We start from the raw sequence: 22,521 nt of genomic DNA on the forward strand, positions 1-22,521 counted from the left end.
CATCACTTGCGTTCTCAGTTGATGCTTCAAAGTGCTGGTATTTCTCATAACTATTCTAGACTCTGCAACTTTCTCTCCTAGTCAGCAAATTTATGGCGAATTAGAGAAGACATTTTTGACAATACTTTTTGGCTGCACAAATTCATCAATAAACTTTTGGTTCTTTTCGAAACAGACCATAAGCCCTTGATTCCTCTTTTTGACCGTGGTTCTACAATAATGAACGCTTCGACATCAGTGCTAAGACTTAAAAGCTTTCTTTAAGCCAGGAAAGTTTTTTTTTGTCGCAGGCGCTCTGTTTAGAGAAGCTATCTCGTAAAATGTTTCATTAGACTTTTACCAACATTTCTTTCAGTGTAACCTTTTGACAAAAACGTTGTCTGCTGCTGAAACCAAAAATCAATAAAATACGTTGTGCAACTTTAAATGGCAAAGTTCTTTAAATAATTAAGAATTATTATAAAGACGGCTGGCCATTAAGTAAGAAGTTATTAGAAGATTTAGCAATACCTTAATAATAATACAAGAAATTATCTTCACGTCACCGAAGGATCAGTTTTTAAATGCAACCTTCTAGTAATACCGCAATCTTTCCGTCATGAACTTTGCCAAAGACCATATTCCTTGGAAAAACATAAACTAAGCCATCAGAAATGTGGTCAGCAGATGTGAAACCTGCATGCGTCGTAAAAACGCAATGCCTTGAAAGCCCTTGCAATCGCACAAAGTTACTTTAATTCCATGGCTTAAAGTAGGTATATAGTCGGTTAGAATTCATACATCTTTTTTTTCTCTTTAGAAGGTGACTACCTTTCGAAATACTATATAAATAGCTATACAAGTCCATATTAGCTTGTCATGGTATCTCAGAAAATAATGGTCCACTATCCAAATAATTTAAAGAAATTTCTTTTGATCTCTTATTTAGCCCGATCTATTGAACTTACCAAAAGATCTGTTAAAACCTTTAAAAAAGCTATTTATTAAATGAATCGGGTTCTGATTCTTATATTGCACTTCTGCATGAGTAAATTCCCCAAAAAGGTAACATTCGTCAGTTATTGATAAAAAGATGTCTAATGACAATGGTCGTCTAAGCATGAATTTACAAAAAATTAAAGTTGCTTATTTACAAAGCTCCCATTCTTACATTCTACAACTCTGAAAACCCCTGCATCTGATACCATATTGTATTCAATACAAAAACCTCTTTACTCTAAGAAGGTAGGCCTTAATTTATACTCTAGATAACATAAGTTACGTCATGGTACTACATACCATGAATGTAATGAGTTTTCTATGTGTAGTGAAAGTAAGAGTCCTATCAATACATAACACTGATGTAGCCCGTAGTTTTGACAAAAATCCTGGTTTATCAATTCCTCGTCAATCTTTGGAATGAGCCATTTTAAGGCTTTTGTTTTAAAGCTTTTAGAGTCCAGTTGACGGAAGAACTGAAGCCGGTCGATCACCTTTAATATCGTATCTTCGCTGATTAGGTAATGAAAATACATGAAAATGATCAGGATATTCAATTCGGGCGCTACGTTCCAGAGCGCAAATGTGAAACGTATCAGCGATTGGTGTGGTTTTTGGTTAATGGATTGTGCTACCGAGCTATGATTAAGCATTTGTTGAGGCTTAAATCAGAAGATATTTACGTAAACTACGTTTGTTTGAATTGAATATTTTTAAATGTAATGGTAAGTTTTTGATAAAACTGATAAAAAGAAGTGGTCTAAGGTGACTACCTTGGGGAACACCCGATACTCGTAAATTTATAATTTCTTTAGACAAGGCATTATAAATTTTTACCACCTGTTTTCTACCAACTAAATAGCTCTTTATCCACATCAGGAGCTCTAGTTTGTTGAAAGCGGTCGAAAGCCTTTGACAAGTCAGTGAAAATAGTGTCGTCTTGAGAACGCATTTCCATCTGTGATAGACAAAAATTTTAAAAATATTGATAAATTGGTAGTAGTGGATCTACCTTTTCAGAAACAACGTTGGTAAACTGAAATGTTTTTGTGAATAAGATTATATAATTTGTTTTTTACTACAGCTTCGAAAATCTTAGGAATTAACTGCAGTTTTGCAATTTGCCTGTAATTTTTAATCGAAAGGGAGTTATTATAGAGTATTTATATTCATCTAAGAACTCACCATTACTTAAAGAAAGGTTAAATATTATACAAAATAATGTAGCAAAAATATAAGCACAAGTTTTTAAAAGAATTGGTGGAATATTTTCTGGTGAAATAGAAAAACTTTTTTCAAGAGATAAAAGTACTTGTAAGACATTGTCTACAGATAACTCCAAATTATCAAGATCAACCATAAGATCTGAATTTATTGTGTTAGCATATTCTAATTTGAAATTAATAAAATTAGATTAAAAAAACGACGAGAAGTTATTGCAATTACATAAATATCATCGGACAACACATTATAAGTCATTCTAGATGGAATCCCAGTTAAGTTTCTTTTCGTGTTAATAAATGACCAAACACTTTTAGGGTTATTCTTAGCATTCGATTCAAGAGACGAGATGTATTGCTTATATACAAATTTGTTCAAAAACTCATACTCCCTTCTAATTTGTTTGAACTGTTCATTTAAATGAATTGAAGATTTTTTTGACCTTTTTCAGGTTTGATATACTTTTGTTGAACCACATAGGTTTTTTTTAACTTTTAAGTAGTTTTTAGGAACATTGGTGATTTTGAGCTATAACTGTAGTATTAGATTTCACTTCCAAAAATCCTTTTTTTTAAATATCAAAATGAAACTTCTATTTTAAACTAAAGAACACATTTTGACTGTCAAAGTATTTGGTAACTCCTTCGGCAAAGAAGGTTATTAATAGTATCGAAACTTAACAGACTCACTGCGTCGCAAAATTTTGACCATGATTGAACATCGTCAGCTATTTTTATTTAGACCTTATAAATTACAAGAATAAAAGCTTTTGAGTGGTTACGTTTGGAACAATTTTTGTTCCTCTAAGTCACAAACGATTTGCAATTAAGTAAGGGTGATTTTTTTGAGGTTAGGATTTTCATGCATTAGTATTTGACAGATCACGCGGGATTTCAGACATGGTGTCAAAGAGAAAGATGCTCAGTATGCATTGACATTTCATTATGAATAGACTTACTAACGAGCAACGCTTGCAAATCATTGAATTTTATTACCAAAATCAGTGTTCGGTTCGAAATGTGTTTCGCGCTTTAAGTCCGATTTATGGTCTACATAATCGACCAAGTGAGCAAACAATTAATGCGATTTTGACCAAGTTTCGCACTCAGTTTACTTTATTGGACATTAAACCAACCACACGAATGCGTACAGTGCGTACAGAAGAGAATATTGCGTCTGTTTCTGAGAGTGTTGCTGAAGACCGTGAAATGTCGATTCGTCGCCGTTCGCAGCAATTGGGTTTGTGTTATTCGACCACATGGAAGATTTTACGCAAAGATCTTGGTGTAAAACCGTATAAAATACAGCTCGTGCAAGAACTGAAGCCGAACGATCTGCCACAACGTCGAATTTTCAGTGAATGGGCCCTAGAAAAGTTGGCAGAAAATCCGCTTTTTTATCGACAAATTTTATTCAGCGATGAGGCTCATTTCTGGTTGAATGGCTACGTAAATAAGCAAAATTGCCGCATTTGGAGTGTAGAGCAACCAGAAACCGTTCAAGAACTGCCCATGCATCCCGAAAAATGCACTGTTTGGTGTGGTTTGAACGCTGGTGGAATCATTGGACCGTATTTTTTCAAAGATGCTGTTGGACGCAACGTTACGGTGAATGGCGATCGCTATCGTTCAATGCTAACAAACTTTTTGTTGCCAAAAATGGAAGAACTGAACTTGGTTGACATGTGGTTTCAACAAGATGGCGCTACATGCCACACAGCTCGCGATTCTATGGCCATTTTGAGGGAAAACTTCGGAGAACAATTCATCTCAAGGAATGGACCGGTAAGTTGGCCACTAAGATCATGCGATTTGACGCCTTTAGACTATTTTTTGTGGGGCTACGTCAAGTCTAAAGTCTACACAAATAATCCAGCAACTATTCCAGCTTTGGAAGACAACATTTCCGAAGAAATTCGGGCTATTCCGGCCGAAATGCTCGAAAAAGTTACCCAAAATTGGACTTTCCGAATGGACCACCTAAGACGCAGCCGCGGTCAACATTTAAATGAAATTATCTTCAAAAAGTAAATGTCATGGACCAATCTAACGTTTCAAATAAAGAATCGATGAGATTTTGCAAATTGTATACTTTTTTTTTTAAAAAAAGTTCTCAAGCTCTTAAACAATCACCGTTTATATCCCCTTGAGTGTGCGCTTATTATAAAACAAAACATAAAAAAAATCCTTTTTTTTTTCTAAATATCAAAATGAAACATCTATTTTAAAACAAAGAATACATTTTGTTCCTTTAAACTGTCAAAGTATTTGGTAACTCTTTCGACTAAGAAGGTTATTAATGGTATCGAAACTATTTGCAAAATTTTGCAAATGATAAAATCTTAAATTTAACATTGGTAGCCATTTTCATTTAGACTTTAAAAATTACTAAAATAAGAGCTTTTGAATGGTTACTTTTCGACACACATATTTTTGTTCCTTAACGTCACAAAAGATTTGCAATTAAGTACATATCTATTTTCATATACTTTCTAAACTATGTATACGTACAAAGGACAAATGAAAAGATGTACTCAAAGCTCAAATGAACTCATCCTTAATTGTAAACATATTTTGGTCAATGAATTTTCTCATATGCACCAACATATACATACATACATGTGTATAGTTGTTTTTGCCTACAATCCTCATCCTTGTTCATAATATCTTCTTTTAATTTATGATAGTTATCATGTAAGCGTACTAATTAACTACCGCAGAGCTTAAAAAGAAATATAATTCACGATTCAGTTGGCTTTGGCATCCTCATCATCATCATCATCATCATGAACAGCCAGAGCATGAACAAGAACATGAACACTGTTTCGTAGGCTCGCTCCTTCGAGGGCTCCTTCATATAGTGAAATAAAGAAAGACAGGAAAAAAAGATCTAGTATTTATGAGGACGATGTCCTTTATTTGAATGTTGTTTTTTTGTGTTTCTTTCTTTTTCTCTTTTTCTTTCAACATCTTTTATCTCGTTTTTTTTTCTGAATCCCTTAAGGATACAAATCTTCAAGAGTATGTTTACTTTTTTAAATCGTCGTTTGTGTTTTTGTTGTTGTTATTTATTCTTTGTGTACTTATTTTTATTTTTATATTTTTATTTTGTTTTGTTTTTATATTTTGTTTTGGTGAATGGAGGACATCACGTGCAATTTAATTCAAATACAAACTCACGTGATTGGTAGCTTCCTACCTTGAATTTTCTCTTGATTCGTTCATAAATTCGAAAAAGAAAATAAAAACAAAAACCAAAAATCTAAAAACAACCACACCTTATTATTTTTTGAAAAATTAAAAATAAAATCAATTTTATCAATTTGAAGTCAGCAAAACGACGACTGACGAAGACGTCCGTCTTAAAAGTCCCAATGGTATGGTGTCCTATTTTTGCTGACGACCAACCAACGACGCACGCCGAGGGACGCAAAACAATTTTCATTAAATTAAGATAAAGCGATTTTCAGGTTTATTTGAAAGAAACAAACCAAATCGAATCGAATCCGCTATCGAATCAAATTAAATTGACTCAAACTACATTTATACATACTCGTCGTAGTTACGTACTGTATGGCATTTTCGTTTGTATTTTAAGACGGAAAATTTTCCAGTCAATATGTGTATTTTTGTGGATTGGATTTTCTTTTGTGCCCGAAGAAGGCAGCCGCCCGAGGTCCCCAAACAGGTACCTATACATACATTACATTTATATATAATTAATGAATAGCCTTCTCTGCCCTCACGTTTCACATCAATCAGTTCACCGGGGAGCTCTTTCAACACGACAAATGGAAAGAGGAAAGAGAACGAAGGAACGAACGAAGAAACAGAAATCCAACCTTGAGGAAACTAAAAGATACAAAAAGATCTACAGAGAGTTAGGTTTTTTCCTACGACCGATACGAACGACACGACGCGCTTCAAACATTCAATACAGTATTTATTATGAAACGGAAACGGAAGACGATAACAACAAGAAATACGCCATTGAAAGGAAGGGGTGGTATTGGAATGTATGTACGACGTACGTACGTAGTAAATTCGAAGTTCACCTTCGATGATATTGCCTTTTGGTCTGGATTTGATGGTGATGTGTGCACTAAAAGACGACTTGTCGTCGATATTTATTTCAGGCAGAAACGAAATGAAAGAAAAAAAAGTAAGTATACGCCACAGTGAGTGTTGAAGGGTGACCGTAGAGGAATAAAAATAACACTTTTATAGCAATGGCGATGGTTTAGAGGGGAGGTTTTTTTTTATGCTTCATATCATTCTTCATATAATACGATTAAATGTTGAAAATAGTAAACAATAACAAAAGATGTAAACAAACTGTTTCTTTCGAATTCTTTAGATACATTTTTGTTTTTCAGTTTGAACGTTGAGTGGAACATTAAAGTCAATGTTGTGTATGAAGACATTTCCCTTTTTTTTTTCTTTTTTTTTTTTATTTGTCGGAAGGAAGGTAGGTGAGGACTTTTATGGCATTTATTCTGTTACCTGTTTATCAAAGAAATGTGTTGTTTTTGACCTGACCTTCGTTTTTGGAGAAGAAGAAAAAGTGGAAGTGAAATATATGTTTATATGGATCGTTAAATCTTTCCTGTTTAGAGAATGACGAAAACAACAAAAAACACACATTTGACATTGAATATTTTTATGTACAAACAAAATTATGTCTAAAGGAGGATTTTTGAAGAAATCGGCATACACCTCTCCCTCATAAACAGTTTTTAAAATTTTGCACTAAAAATTGAATTTTAAAGTTAAAACTCTTGGGGTAAAAATTGTTACTTAAATGTGAGGAGTTATTTATTTAAATTTTATACGTTTTTCTATAATCATGAGTACATATTGAATCTGTTAAGGGTTGCGTAATTTTGTTGTCCGTATTTTTTTTTCATGTGAAAATTACGTAGATAGGTAGGTTTCTGATGTCTAGATATTTTCTAAGTCAAGTATTTGTTTTTTTTGTTCTAAGGAAGGTCTAATTAAGTAAATAAGAAAAATAAGTCGCACATGCATGGTGTGGAGGTGAATTTCTGTTAGAATTTATAAGGAATTAGAACGATATACATACATAGTAGCAGCAGGAGCAGTAATTATAAGCAAACAGTGTAAACATACCTACTCCTGTTTTTCATGCGAACAAGGCTTATGAATGAATGGAAAAAATTGTAAAAGAAATAGAATATTTTTTTAATTTTGAAAAAAAATCATATAACATGTGCTTTGCTTTTGATGTAGGAAAAGAGTTCATAGTTGCCAATATTTGTTTCAAGAACCGACAAACAACTTTTGAAAGGTTTTCCTTAAGCCGGGCGATAAAATATGTTTCGTGGATAGCTACTTCATAGTTATGCAGTTGAATGTTATGAAAAAGCAAATTCTAGTAGTTGCGTTTAATGACCAACATTTTTTCAGCTAGGACGTTTTTAAAATGAGGCAATAGTTGAGCCAAAATAATTGTGAACTTTTGTTTCCAATTGGTTCAAAGAAAATTAAAAAATTGTTGCATATGTATTTTTTTAACAATTAATCTAGTACAATTTATTCGGTTTTTGGACAAGGAAACAATTGTTTCCTGGGTTGAAGTATTGCATTTTTGTCATGAAATAATGTACTGTAGTGCCCGTGGCTTGATGACTAGTGCGTAGAATTGTTATAATAGTAGTTTTAGATTCAATTAACGCCCCTGCAACCTTATATACGGCCTCTCTCAAGGAATTGACGAATTCTATATGAGTAATTCTTGTCATGAAAAGTTGTTTCTGAAATCATCTGTTCGGATTCGGAATAAAAGTCGTAGGTACTCTTGACAACATAACTCGCACACAGTAATGGTTGAGAGTTGTAAGGCACTTGGTCCTAGTTCTTAACGAATTATTGCGCTACCTAATTTAATTTATTTATTTTTAATGTACTGCGTGATTAATAGAATAAATTTAAATAATCTACTACAAAACTTCGAATGGTAGTTTAAGGACGTTAAGGACCCTTAAATTTCATTAAAAACTTGTTCCAAATAAAAATGCTATAAAAAGCTAAGAAAAAAGATAAGGTATGAAGGTCTGTAACATTTTAATATTCTATTACATTAAAGTTTTGACAACGTACAAGAATTTTCGTTTAGAAGTTTAAAGATTAAAAATTTAATTCAATTTATTGCGGCATATAATTTACAATAAAACGGTTTTGACAAATAACTACTTTACAAAAATCGAGGTCTAATATAAATATAAAATAAGGCTTAATTGCGATAATATCTTTTGATTTTTTATATTTCTCCAGTCTTATAATATTTCATGATTATACAGATTAAAAAAATCTACTACAAAATGTATCATTATTAAAATTAGCGGACACTACGTTGGATGTCATCAGAAATATAATAATCAGCCAACTCATATTGTGTTTCATGGAAAGTATACAGAGTCAAATAATCTACTACAAAAATGTATCATTCATTCATCAAAAATTCTGACCAAAGTATTTATAACTTGAATCAATAGTAAGGAAGCCGTCAGTCAAGAAAATCTACTACAATTTATTTGTTTGGTAGAATCGAAAGTATGCTTTTATGTAAATATTGTCGTTTTCGACAAATTTATATCTAATTTTGTTTCGTTGGAAATCTATTACAAAAATGTTCATTTAAGGAAAAGCAACACTCAAAAAAGTGCTACTGAAATGACAGGGAAATGTGAATCGTTTAATTTTCAGTTCTTGAAAAATCAATTTGTTCAAAAATCTAGTACAAATTAATTTAATTTAAAGGAAATTATATCAAAATTCCACACCAAAATAAAACAAAATTTTTATAAATGACAAACGATATCGTCATTGTTACAAAATTTATTATCGGTGAATTCATACAATGTTTCGTGAAAGGTGTAGAGATTAAAAAAATCTACTACAAAAATGCATTATTAGAAAAATGTATGAAATTAAGTTTTAAATCGAGAGAAATGCTGAATAAAGTATTTTTATAACTCCTTTTCATTAATAAACAATTCATCAGCTAAAACAAATCTACTACATGTTAATTGTTCAGCAAGTATAAGGAAAAACATTCTTTCAACGGAAATGAAAGGTGATAGATTTAGAAACCTGTTTCTATGTAGGAAATAAGATTTTATTTAAATATAAAATTCGTGATATATTTATACCGTTGGAAATCTATTACAAAAAGTTGAATTTTACGAAGAAAAAAAATCAAAAGAAGTGTTACTGGAATGACAGGGAAATAAAAATAAAAACATTCTAAAAAATTCAAATCCTTCAAAAATGTAGTACTAAGGAAAAACATTACTTCAACGGCAATAAAAGCTGATAGATTTGAAAGTATGTTTTTATGTAAAAAAATAAAATTTGATTTGAATACAAAATTCGACTCAAAGAATAAAATTTGCACTAAAAAATAGTATTTTTGACAAATTTGAATAGTTGGAAATCTATTACAAAAAAATTGAATTTTACGAAGAAAAAATATCAAATAAATGTTACTAGAATGACAGGGAAACGTCATTTTTAAAAACGTCAAACCTTTTAAAAATCTAGTCCAATTTAGTTTTATTTAAAGAAAATTATATCAAAAAACCACAAAAAAATAAAACAGAATTCTTATAAATGACAAACGGATTCTTCACTTTTATAAAGTTTATTATCAGTAAATTTATACAATTTTGTATGAAAAGTGTACAGATTCAAAAAATCTACTACAAAATGCATTATTTTTAAAATGTTAGAAATAAAATTTCAAAATCGAAAAAATGCTAACCAAAGTATTTTAATAACTCCTTTCTATCAATAAACAATCCATTCTTTAAAAAAATCTACCAAAATTTAATTGTTAAGCAAGTATAAGAAATGTTTTTCTTTTCAACGGAAATGAAAGGTAATAGATTTGAAAACCTGTTTCTATCTAGAAAATAAGAATTTATTTAAATGTAAAATTAAATTCAAAGCATAAACTAGTATTTTGTGATAAATTTGTATCGTTGGAAATCTGTTACAAAAAATTGAATTTTAAAAAGAAAAAAAAAATCAATTAAGTGTTCTTAAAATTACAGGGGAATGTGTTTTGTTCATTTTTCAAAATATAAATGAAAACGTCAAATTGTTAAAAAATCTAGTACAAATAAATTTCAATCAAAGAAAATTATATCAAAAAAACCACAAAAATTCTACACCAAAATAAAACAGAATTCCTATGAATAAAAACGATTTCAATTAAATAAAAATAAATTTTAAAAGTCATCCCTAAACAACTTGAAATAGAAATAAGAACAAAAAAAAAAAACAATAAATATCTTCATTAAAATCTCTTCAAATAAATCGATTTCTCTTAAATTTTCTCATAGAATTATATCAATTCTATTAGAAAAATAGGACTCAATATATAACTCATTGATGTCCAACCCTCGTCCTCTTTTTTTTATAGCTTTTCATTTTTTATCACTTCATCAATATAATTTTACCCACAAGTAATTGGAAAATCTCGACCTCTATTAAACCCTAAGTACACAAAGAACAAAAGAACAAACAAAAAAATAGGTCCCACAAACCAACCACTAAGTCTTTATTACAATTTCATTTGCTATATGCGCAAGCCACATTTTTAGTACATACTTAAACTCATATAAATTGTAAACGTTTTGTATCATTAAAAGGATATAATTTTCACTAAATTCCTCATCAATGAATTTTATATACATCGACATAAAACTGTTACAAGGATATAACAAAAGCCATATGCGAGACGAAAAAAGAAGAAGAAGTGTTGAGATGTCCAATGGTGCGGCAGTGGTTAGGTATCGGACTCAATTTCCTGAAAATCCGATGAAACAAAAATCGTGAACATGCCCCCACAGAGAGTATGAAGGAGGAGGAGAAAAAAGGATACACAGGAGTAAAAAGGCTTTGTAGGATAGATATAGGAATATAGATATATTTTTAACATCATATCTATAACAATGTACTTTACGACGCTATAACGTAACGTATCTAGGCCAAACGCTTCAAGCACCTATACAATTCTCTGGGTTTCTTCCTTTTTCTATCCTTTTTTGTTGTGTGTGCTTTTTTTTTGTATTTTGTTTGTCAGGAGGAAGTCATCAACCGGGAAGAGGAATCATGTCCTTTTTTCCCGATACCGGCTCAATCTACAATATACATGTCCTGAACATATATATGAAACAATATTCTTTATTGATAGAGGGCGTGCGCATCGCAGGTACTTTCAGCTATTTATGTACGATTAATAGACAATTCAATTAGTTCCTTATGTATACAATGCTGCTTGTATAATTATAATGTACTATGTACTATACGAGTATATACAAGGATCATCAATGTCTGTACTAAAATGGTCAAAAAAAGGAGGGGTTGTCGTGTCTTCCTTTTTTTTGTTTTTACTTATTGGGTCAAAAGTTATTGGGCTGAAATAAAACTTAAGAAAAAAAACACAGCTTGTTAGCTTTGTGGATTTTTAATGACACACACTTGACTGAGTCACCTTGTTGCAAATTTAATTTGTACAATATTGTATTAATTCAATTAGTTCTGCAATTTTCATAAAATGTATATAGATATACATTTTCAAATACTCAGTGAGGCTTTCTTACAAACAAAGTTACAGAATGACTAAAGTCAAAAAAATTCGTCCTCTCTTTTAAGCCAAAAAAATGTCGATCTTTAATTTTATTATTTAACATGTACAAATGTATCTTTAAGATACATAATTGTCAATGAATAGTCACTTAATGTAAACAATTAATATTTTGACAATTCTTCTGTCATATAAGGACAAATTTAATTTAAAAATCATTGTAAAATTTACGATAAAATATAAATTTTTGTAGAAGGAGAGAAGAGAAATTTATTGGCAAAAACACAGGTTTTTAAAATGTATTACGAGCAATGCACCATCAACACGAAAAAAAAGAAAAATTATACCTTCAAGTCGAAACTATATATGTACCTAGGTCGATGGGATAGGAATTCATAGTTGCTATTAATATTTCGATACATTTCGGAAAAGCCATTTTGTTTTTGTGTTTTGTTTTTATTTATGCATATCCCAATTTTTGCCAGAGCGATTTTAAAAATATAAAATAAAAATGCATTTCGAAGAAAAATAAAATGATGTAATATGTTGAAATTTAAAATTTTGATCTATGAAATTAGAAAATAAAACATTTAAAGGATGAATAAGTTTCATCAACGAGAGAAAAATGCAAACGAGACTTCTTTTTCTTTTTGGAAAAGGGGAAAATAAATAACAAATAAGGCAAACCTAGGAGAATACATATTTTGGAAAGACGCAAATTATCAAAGTTTAGAATTTATTTTTGTCGTCATTTTGGAATTTTTGTTTAATGATTTTGGCAGGAAAATGACGTTTTAAAATGACACATCGGTATGTGAGTGAGATTTTATATTTTTATAGCTATTAATTTATAGTTTTGGACTTATATTTTTATGAACTAAAATTTTGATTGAATATTTATCAGCCATAAATTAATTATAATGCATTAGTTGAGGTGTGAAATGTTATTGATTTAACAAAACCGCCACGTTTAATAAAATATGATATTAATAAGACCTTCATAAGAATTTTCTTAAGTTAGCTAATTCATGGAAATATGCTTAGAAGGGGAAAAGACATGAAAGTTACTTGGTTACTCAGTTTAAGAGCATCACCTCCTAAGTCCAAAAATAGATACAACATTTTTAAGACATAAAATCCAAGCTCAAATTTGTAGGTTCTGAATTCAATCTTTTGTCTGAAAAATACTGAAAACCAAAATCGATAACAAGAGCATTTGAACCATCAACAATAATTGGTCAAAAACATAAATATCAACTGTTTAAAAAGAAAATGTATTTTCCAAGCCTAATTTTTGTTTTGATTCAGTAGATTCATAAGGTATATTTCTATTGAAGAACTCATGCCTACATTTAAGCTATTTGAAATAAGTTACTTTCAATTCTTTGACGAATTATTTGAAGACCTCAAGGACTGAAAATTTGGCTCTTTCAACGAATGACCAGTTAAAAGTTTGAAGTACACGTTGGACTCTTTAAAGGCGAATCAATTTTTTTAACCACACTTATGGCTGAAACACAAACACGCTTCAGCTTCGGCTTTGCCTCACGTTTACGAGTTCAGCCATAGGAATTTAATGCATGCTATCACAACGAAGCTTTGACCTCAGGTTTGATTTGACAATCGTAGGGAAATAACGTAATGTGACTCCAAATGGAAGATCTATTTCAAATATGCTGAACATTTGCTTTGTCTGACAGCTCAACAGCTTTATAAAAGTCATTTACTTTTGGAGGGATTCCCAATGGTTTTATAGGCTGTGTAAGCTACTTCCGATACAAATTTAATTTTTTCGATTTCAAAACTCATATTTTTTTTTATTTTGAGAAAAAATAACAGCTGCTAATGACAGAAGTGCCATTTTAGAAATGCCATATTGAAAGAACGGTTACCAACCCGACAAAAAAGTTTGTGTCCAAATTTGAAAATAAAAATGACCATTTGTAGGTAAAAATAACGAACATAATTAATTCAAGTCCAAAAATATGTAAACACAGATTAATAAATTCTTAACATTTTTCTTAACATGTTTTTTATATATTTATTTTTTAATTACGTAAAAATAAACTTACAAAATCTTTGGCAAGATTATATTGAAATTTATAAATCTGACAAAAAAACTTTTTAGAGTTATTTTGGATACATTTTTTAAATTATTTTTACTAAGGTTTAATTTAAATAACTAGTAGCAGTCGTTTTAAAAATTCTATGTACATAAATAAAAATGTATAGCTTTTAGTTTTAGAATAATTGAATTAAAAAGGTCCGTAAAGCTGGAAACACCACAATCGAATTTCGAAATTCTAATGATGGGGTGATTTAGGGCTCTTTTTGGGCTAATTTAGTGCTCTAATCCCGACTTGGTTCAAAAATCCCTTCCCCCTCAAACTTGTGGTGCTGGAAACACCACATCTTTAGGTTCATAGTTTCAAAAAACTGATGATGAGGGAATTTAGGGCTCTTTTTGGGCTCCTAAGTTAGAGAAACTCCAAATTAGTATCTCTACCCCTTACCCCCTAAAATGACTCGCAAAGTTGAAGTTTTTGGAGACTTTCTAAACCAAACAAAATTTTAAAAAACTAATGATGAGGTCGTTAAGTGCTATTTTTGGGCTCCTTAGTTCGCGGAACTCCAAATTGTTTTTTTAAGCCCATATCCCCAAACTTAAGTCTCAAAGCTTAAACTTTTGGAGACTTTCTTAACCAAACACAATTTTAAAAATCTAATGATTGGGTAATGTAAGGCTCTTTTTGTGCTAATTTAGTGCTCTTATTCCGAGTTGGTTCAAAAATCCCTTCGCCCTAAAAATTAATTTCAAAAGTTCAAACATTTTTTTATTGCATTACCCTGACGAAATTTGAACAATTCTTAAATTTGAAACTCAAAATAAAATTTCTGTGGAGAAATTCTGTACCCGACGTTTTGAAAAACAAAATACAAAATAATACCATTCCATTAAAAAAATACCAGTTTCGTGTTTTTTGGTCACAGATGACCAATGTGGAAACCGTGATATGAAGTGTCATTCAAAGCAACCTCGGAGCAGGCCCAACGTAACGCAGACGAAGCCGAAGCTGAAGCGTGTTTGTGTTTCAGCCATTATTTCTTGTCTGCTTCAATTTATTATTTCTTTTTATCCATCAAGTGATAGCGCGATAAAACTATGAAAATTCCAAATGAGTCTTTTTAAAAGAGTTAAAACCGTAAAAAGTTGTCAAATAAAGAACTGTCAAAAACATTCGATTTGTCATTTTAATCAACGCTGGAATTTAATTTGACAGCTAACTGTCAAGACGGAAACTGCTGGAATTTGTTCAAATGCTGTGACTTCGGTTAAAGTTTGAAAAGATATATTGTTATTTGCACTGTACAATTTCTTAGACAAAAACAAATTATAAAAACAAAACAAAAAAATATGACTTGAAACATTTTAATTTGTATTTTTTGAAGTTGAACAAAAATGAAGTCACGTATTTTAATAATTAAAATATTCTAATGTTCTAGTAACAAAAAAACACAAAAAAAGACTTTTCCTTTTTTTATGAAGTCATTTTCTATGACAAACTTTTTCGAACGAAAGTTCAAAATTATAAATTGTAAAATTTCCGACAACTACAACAAAAGATGGTGACTTAAGAATCTTATGACACATGTAAGAATTTCTAGGTATTTAAATTGATCTGATTTAAGGGTTAACGACTGGTTTTAAAACGAAGTAATATTGTCAAAATATAGGAACATCTGTCAAATCCGTCAAATTGAATTAGAAAATTGGAAAAACGAGGAATATTTTAACGCTTTTTTTATTGTATTGTTATTTATTATTACTTATTCCGTGTAAGCACAATAACTTAATCTAGATCACACCAAAAAAATAGAAAAGTTTAGATCATTATTATTTAAAATACAATATTTGACGTTTATAGGAGTTGCCCTTTAGTCATTTTGTTCTTTTTGTATACGTTTGTATTTTGTCAAATATTCATTTTTTAAACTTATTCATTTTAAATTCAATAAATTATTAATTTTTTGTTGAACAATTACTTTATTCATTTATTCGTTACGTAATAACTTAACATTTCACATCCAAATTAATTACAATGGTAATGTGGAAACACTGTTTTAATTGAAATAGTTGGAAGTGATATCAAACTTCAAGACAAAGGGTCAAATGCAAAAAGATGAGTTCAAGCTCTTTACACACTTTTCTGAGAGCTTTCTTAGAGTTTTATGCAAGAAAAATACAGCTACCAAGATCGATCTTAAGTTGTGAGTTCGAACTCAAAGTGCTGAGATCTATCTATCGACGAAAGCTCTATGTGAGAAAGTTCTAGTTTTGATATGCAAAAAGATGAGGAAACGCTCGACTATTGTAGAGATCGATCTCACAAATTGTTGATAAACAACTATGAAAAAGGACGAGTTTTTGAATAATTTTGATACAAATCGTGTTTAAAAAAATAGAAGAAGGTTGTGAAGGTTTTCGAAAATTGCATCGACTTAGTGAAACAGGTGTGCAATTATTGACAGATGACTTTTTGGGCTCAATCCTGGAAACACGCGGTGGTGCTTTGACTTATTAAGAAAAAATGAGGATTTTTATGTCCTCGCCAAATTTGTTTTTAAATGCTTCCATGATTTTGAGCATAGCATCTCTTTTTCTTGCCTTTAAAACTGGTAACTGCGACTTCTCTAGTAAAACTTTATTTTTTTTCAGTTACTAGAAATTTACTAAGATGGTCAACATTACACTTTCATTTTCGCTTTCAGAAGACATTTTTCCTTTTTGACTGCACTGACCGCACAGAAAAGAGCTTAGAGATCGTTCTTATTTCACTGAGTCAGAACTGTAGAGAGTTAACTCGTTTTTTTTTGCAAATGATACTGAATCCGAGTCTAAGTCTGCTCGATCGATCTCACATGCGAGTTCAAGCTCGTCAGCTCTGACTCTGAGAACTTTTTCATCTTTTTTTAGAAAGACTAATTTTTGGCTCACAAAAATAGATCAAGAATTCAAGTCGACTATCACAGAGCTTTTCCTCTGTGTAAAGTGATTCAACTCAATTCAATTCGATTGAACAATTTCCAATTAGAATTGTCAAAATTCATAGTTGCCATGGTGAAATTTTAGAGTGTTTCCTACGATAATATTCTTATTAATCTTTTATTTTCAAATCTTGAAACTTTTGTCGGTCACAAGAATGTTATTTTTTAAAGGGAAAAAAGGAAATTGAGAAAATTTTGCAGTTGTTTGAGTATTCACATGTTAAATTTGTTGGAAAATGACCATCACATTTTTGATGCGACAGCTTATTAGCTATAAATTTTCAATCACCTTATATAGACCAAATAAGTCTATTTTGACTGACTGTCAGTTTTTTTTTAGCTTTAGAATTTTTTCGAAATCAGTTGCTTAAAAGTGTGATTTTGAAAGTGAAAAGAGAACAAAGCAGCTGTCGGTTGAACTGTCATTTCGGATTAAAAACAAAAGTAATATTTGTTTTTAAATGTCAGCTAAATGAAAAACAACACTCTCACGAATCACAGAAGATAAGAAGCCGTGTGTCAAGCAGTACAGTTCGGTAAACAATGTGTCAGATTGTTTCATTATCAATTGTCACTTGACATTTATTTTAAAAAAGTTCTTAATAACAGTTAAACAAATTCTTTAAGATTGTTTTGGACACAGATGTTTTAAAACGATTAATTTTGGTGATAAGTTTGCTTATTTAAGTTGACTTGGCATTTAAATTCCAATTAAATTGTGTCAATATTTTTGTTTTAGAGTAAATTTTGATTGATTTATGAATTTTACAATTATTTTTATTAAAAGTTCACATTTGTACACAAACAAAATCCTAGAAAGTCAATATATAGCCAGAACTAAGAACCAAAGTTAATAAAAGCTGTAAATTCTCAGCACACAAAACAAGCTCATTCCCATTCTATTAAGAACTTCAATAAAAATAACCCTGATACCAATCGAAAGAAAAATCATCATCTTAAGAAATTGACCAAATGACCTGAATCCTCTTCAGCCTTAAAAATGTATATCCAATCAAATAGTTGTTAAAAATATAAAAATGCATTTAAAATTTTTGTATTATTAAAAATTCACCCACATAACAAAATTACAATTCCATTATTTATACTGACACATGGACATTAAGACAACTTATAGTAGTTTTCGTTCCAACAAAAACAAACATGTATATAGGTATAAAAATAAATCCAAAACTATTTTGTGGATGTCCCAAATAACTGCAAAGACACACAAAATTTAATCTAAAGATAAACTTCATCGCAGACAACAAAGATACAAAATATACATCCATGGCTAAAATAATAGAAGCAATCGAAAAAATTGACGCGAAGTTTTAGAGAAAGAAATAAAAGAAAATTTAAGGAATGGTTAAACAATTTACTAGTAAGCAATTTGCTAAATATTTAGTCCAAAATTTGCCTTTTATTAACAATAATATAAACAAAGGAACTACGCTTAAACGAACCTATTAATTGGAATTCCCAACTATTGACTTGACCGTTCCATTCGCTGCTTTTATAAGAATATTTGTACAGATACCATATGGATTTAGCAATCCGTGATTTTAACAAATTGTTAAGCGGTAGTAAGATGTTTAAAATTAGGTAAATCATCTTTTAAGATTCGTCAATTGCTAAAAACGGCTTTAACAGTTTACTAATCGTTTAATATTTTGTGCCATTCAATTTTTGACAGGGGCCTGATTATGATGTTCGCGGTGGATCGTTTTCAATTGGACCTTTCAAATTCGACTCGGTTCGAATTCAAAACGATGAAGGCGAAAGCGAAAACAATAATAGAAAAATGGCGAACTCGCTCCCATAAGTTGTCTAAAAATATGCATTAACAAAAACATAGATGCCATGAAGAATAGCAGATTGCACTTTAAAGTGATAAAACATGTACCTAATTTGTAATGAACTGAAAAACTCTTGTTCTAAGCCCAAAGTGAGAAGTACTGAAATCCAATACTTAAGTTTTACTTCTTTTGGTTGACTATGTGTCTACTTTTTGTTATGGATAGATGAATTAATTTGGAGAAGCCCAATTTGTTGATATACTATGGAATGTTGCCTTTAAAAAGATGCCCCTTAGATGGCGTTTTCACCAGGAAAACGACATAAAGTACACTGCAATGTTAACCAAGCTTTAATTTAAAAGTAACGCAGTCAATGGCGTATCCAGAGAAGGGGTCATAGGGGTCATGACTCCCCCCCACAGGGAGATCATTTTTTTAATTTTCCTAGAAACTCCCTTGAATTTAAAACTATGCGTTAATGGATATGACTCCCATTATATTTTTAATTTTTTATTTTTTACATATGAAAACAAAATGTATATTTTAATTCCTTGAACTTTGTTTGCCAAAAGTACTACTTTTGACGGAGCACTGGACCAAGAACATAATACAAATCGAAAATTCAGCCTTTTTCCAATAATGTAGCATCAACTCTCGACTAATGGATTTTTCAGTGGGGGGGGAGGTGAAGCAGTAATATAAATAAAGATTTCATCTAAAGATTTGTTAGCAGTTAAACGACATTTTTCAAAAAGTGGTTTCCTGTCAAAAACAACTAAAATGTTTGTTTCACTCAATTTAGAATTTGGAAAAACTTTAGTAATGCTTTAAATTATTTTCATAAAATTTGTTTCTAAGAAAAAGAGCAAATATTCAGGTTCTTAAAAAAAACCTTGAATAAGAGATCGTCAAATTCTCAACCTCGCCTTCAATTCCGTCTCAAAAATTCGTAATTGGTAAGAAATTTCCAAATTTCGAACTCGATCTTTTAATCAAACATTACATTACGATGGCAGAAAAGTCGAAAAAAGGCTTTTTTTCATTTTTTAATATTTTCATAAAATTCGAAACTTTATGAAAAATTAAATTTTGCTTCTTTTTACAAGGTAACATATTTTGGTATTGATCAAGAAGAGTATCACAAAAACGGTTATTTTTTTAAATTATTATTTAAAAAAATATATATTGATATTTCAGAAAGGATCACTACGTCATATGTAAATTTATAACACTTAACAACTGCTCACAAAATTTAAAAATTATGTATGTAAAAATCAATAAAGAAAAACCGCTCCATTGATTTTCTTAAAAAAAAAAGTTAATCTAGATTTTTGAGAAATTTCTGCTTGAAATGCACCAAAAACACTCTAAAGTATTGTGATTTAGCTCTTGAATATGGTATATTTAGAAAACTGTACGAGTTTTAGAATGCTTTCATATGTAATGTGTCATCCAAATTTAAGAAAATGAACTATACCTTATAGTTTTATAACTAAATTTGTCACTTCAGCCCTTGAAATGTGTAAATTTAAGCTTTAGATGCACATTTTGTTGTTTTAATTTTGTCAGCCTACAGAACATTTTTAAGTGGTGAGTAAAAACTCATCTATATGGTAAGTGTGTGAAACTCTCTGATTAATGGCTGAATCACAATCACGCTTCCGTTTCGGCTTTGTCTTCGTTACGGTGGGCCTGCTTCGAGGTTGCTTTGAATGACATATTTATTATTTCATCCCTCTAAAGAGCAAATATTTTGTTTGTTGATATTTTTTTACAGCTGTTGAGCTGTCAGACAAATGTCAAGCAAATGTTCAGATAATTGAACTTGAGCTTCCGTTTGGAGTCACATTACGTTCTTATCCTGACGATTGTCAAACGAAACGTTAGGTCGAAGCTCCATTGTGATAGCATGCGTTGAATTTCTATGGCTGAACTCGTAAACGTCAGGTACAGCCGAAGCTGAAGCGTGTTTGTGATTCAGCCATAAAAGTCTGGATCCGCCCTTGAACGCAGTTTAAATGTTTAAGAAAAATTCGCCTTAACTAAATTTGAATCTTATTGAGAACCCTTCCGTTTATCAGTAGAATAAAAGGTGTATACATAAGTCTCCTAAAAACGAATTTTTGAAGAACTGTCACCAAAATGTATAAGTCAACTCCTCAAGAATGAATAATAGAATGACTTAACTAAGTACTGGATGAAATCTATTCTTTTTCAAAGTTCCAGACAAATGTTTCTATTTTTTTTGTTTGTTAGCTTCTATTAAACCAGCAAATGGACTCCAAAATCTTGACATCAATTATGACTTTTTGAAAATCTTAAATTAAGAAACATTAACAAAACATTTACTAACCATTCAAATGAAATGGTTACATCTGAGATGTGTAGCCTTACACAAATGATAAGACCTAATTAACAAAAATAAAGTTGTGTTTCTATTATTTTGGCCATGGCTGTATCTAAACCACAACACAAACGAAACCACACACAAAATATTTCTGCAGCAAACCATCAATTAGTAAAGGATTTAAAACACTTGGCATCCCTGAAGAAGACTTTTGCTAAATGTTTTGCTAAATTAATGCAAATTTTCTTTCCCACATGTGAAACCAAAAAAAAAAGAAAAATCTTTTAAAAATAACAACAAATGGACTCGGAAAAGTAGGCTATATAAATATATATGTACCTAACAAATAATATTTGTAAACAAAAAAAGAATTTACTTAAATGAATCATAAATGAAAAATTATTTCATGGTGATAACAAAAGGAAATAAATTATTTAGAAAAAGAAAAACATCGACGTTTTTTTTTTTTAAATTCTTAAGAATAAACCAAGAAGAATATAATTTGAGTATATTTTGGGATTTTCCAATAGCTCAGCTGCTGCGGCTGCTGCTGCTTCTGCTGTGTTGCGATGGCATTCCTTCGCACATTTCCACAGAAAACACAAGACAAATTTAAGTAAAACAAAAAAAAAATATATCAGGAAAATCGAGGAAAAACTATATTTTTTTTCTTGTTGATTTTCTAGATGCAGACACACGTTGGGATTTGGGAATTTAGAACACGACGTCGACTTCGAAGACGAAACGGACCGTTTGAATACATTAAGGCCACAACAGATGAATAATATTGTGCAATTAAAATTAATCTTTTTTATTTTCTTAATTTTATTCTTTGGTTTCTTTATCTCTTTAAGTTTTAGTTTAAAGAGGACTATAACTGTCACTCACTTTATATATAAAAATATAACATAAAATGCATTTTATTTTTAAGGGGACTTTTTCTTTTCCCTTCCAAAGGGAAATTTCTTTTCTTTTTTTTGATTTTTTTTTTTCAAAAATAACTATTTTCACATTATTTTGTTTTTTAACAACTTATATTTTTTAAGGTTTGTTTTTTCTTTTGTTAAATATTTTGAATTGAAAAAAAGCCGGTAAAAAGGAAGGAAGAACGAAAAAATAGTTTAATCTTCAGCGAAAATATAGGAGAGAAGAAAAAGGACGAATATTTCTTAGTTCTCAGAACATGTCGCAATTTCAAATAGCGGCGGAAGACTAAGAAACAGACAACAAAAACCGAAAATTAGTGGAAATGGAAAAGCTTATTTTCCGAGGGAAAATCAAAGCTTTTTTACTTGTTTGGATGGATGGATTTAGTTTTCACACTCGTGAGACACGAAAACACTCAAAAAAAGGAAAATCTCGGAAAATTCTCACTTAAATCGAGTGAAAGTGAAGTGAAAGAAGATAAAGAGATGATGTTGTGATGCTGGATAAATGGTGATGTGTGAGTGAGTGATTTTGATTATGTTTTGTTTTTTATTTTCTTCTTTTTAAAACTTAACATTTTGGAATAAAAAAAAG

General features: G+C 30.4%; 1 protein-coding gene and 1 long non-coding RNA gene across 4 annotated transcripts in view; one reads left to right on the top strand and one right to left on the bottom strand.

Annotated features, from left to right (window-relative positions):
• LOC129949975 (uncharacterized) overlaps positions 1–22,521 on the bottom strand; it is a 462,937-nt gene that overhangs the window by 113,012 nt on the left and 327,404 nt on the right. The window lies entirely within an intron of this gene.
• LOC129949996 (uncharacterized) lies at positions 20,947–21,930 on the top strand. The gene is made up of 2 exons (XR_008782076.1): positions 20,947–21,616; positions 21,687–21,930. It is a non-coding gene; the product is annotated as an uncharacterized LOC129949996 (long non-coding RNA).

Source organism: Eupeodes corollae, chromosome 1 (genome assembly GCF_945859685.1).
Source record: "Eupeodes corollae chromosome 1, idEupCoro1.1, whole genome shotgun sequence".
In the NCBI taxonomy this organism is placed as follows: domain Eukaryota; kingdom Metazoa; phylum Arthropoda; class Insecta; order Diptera; family Syrphidae; genus Eupeodes; species Eupeodes corollae.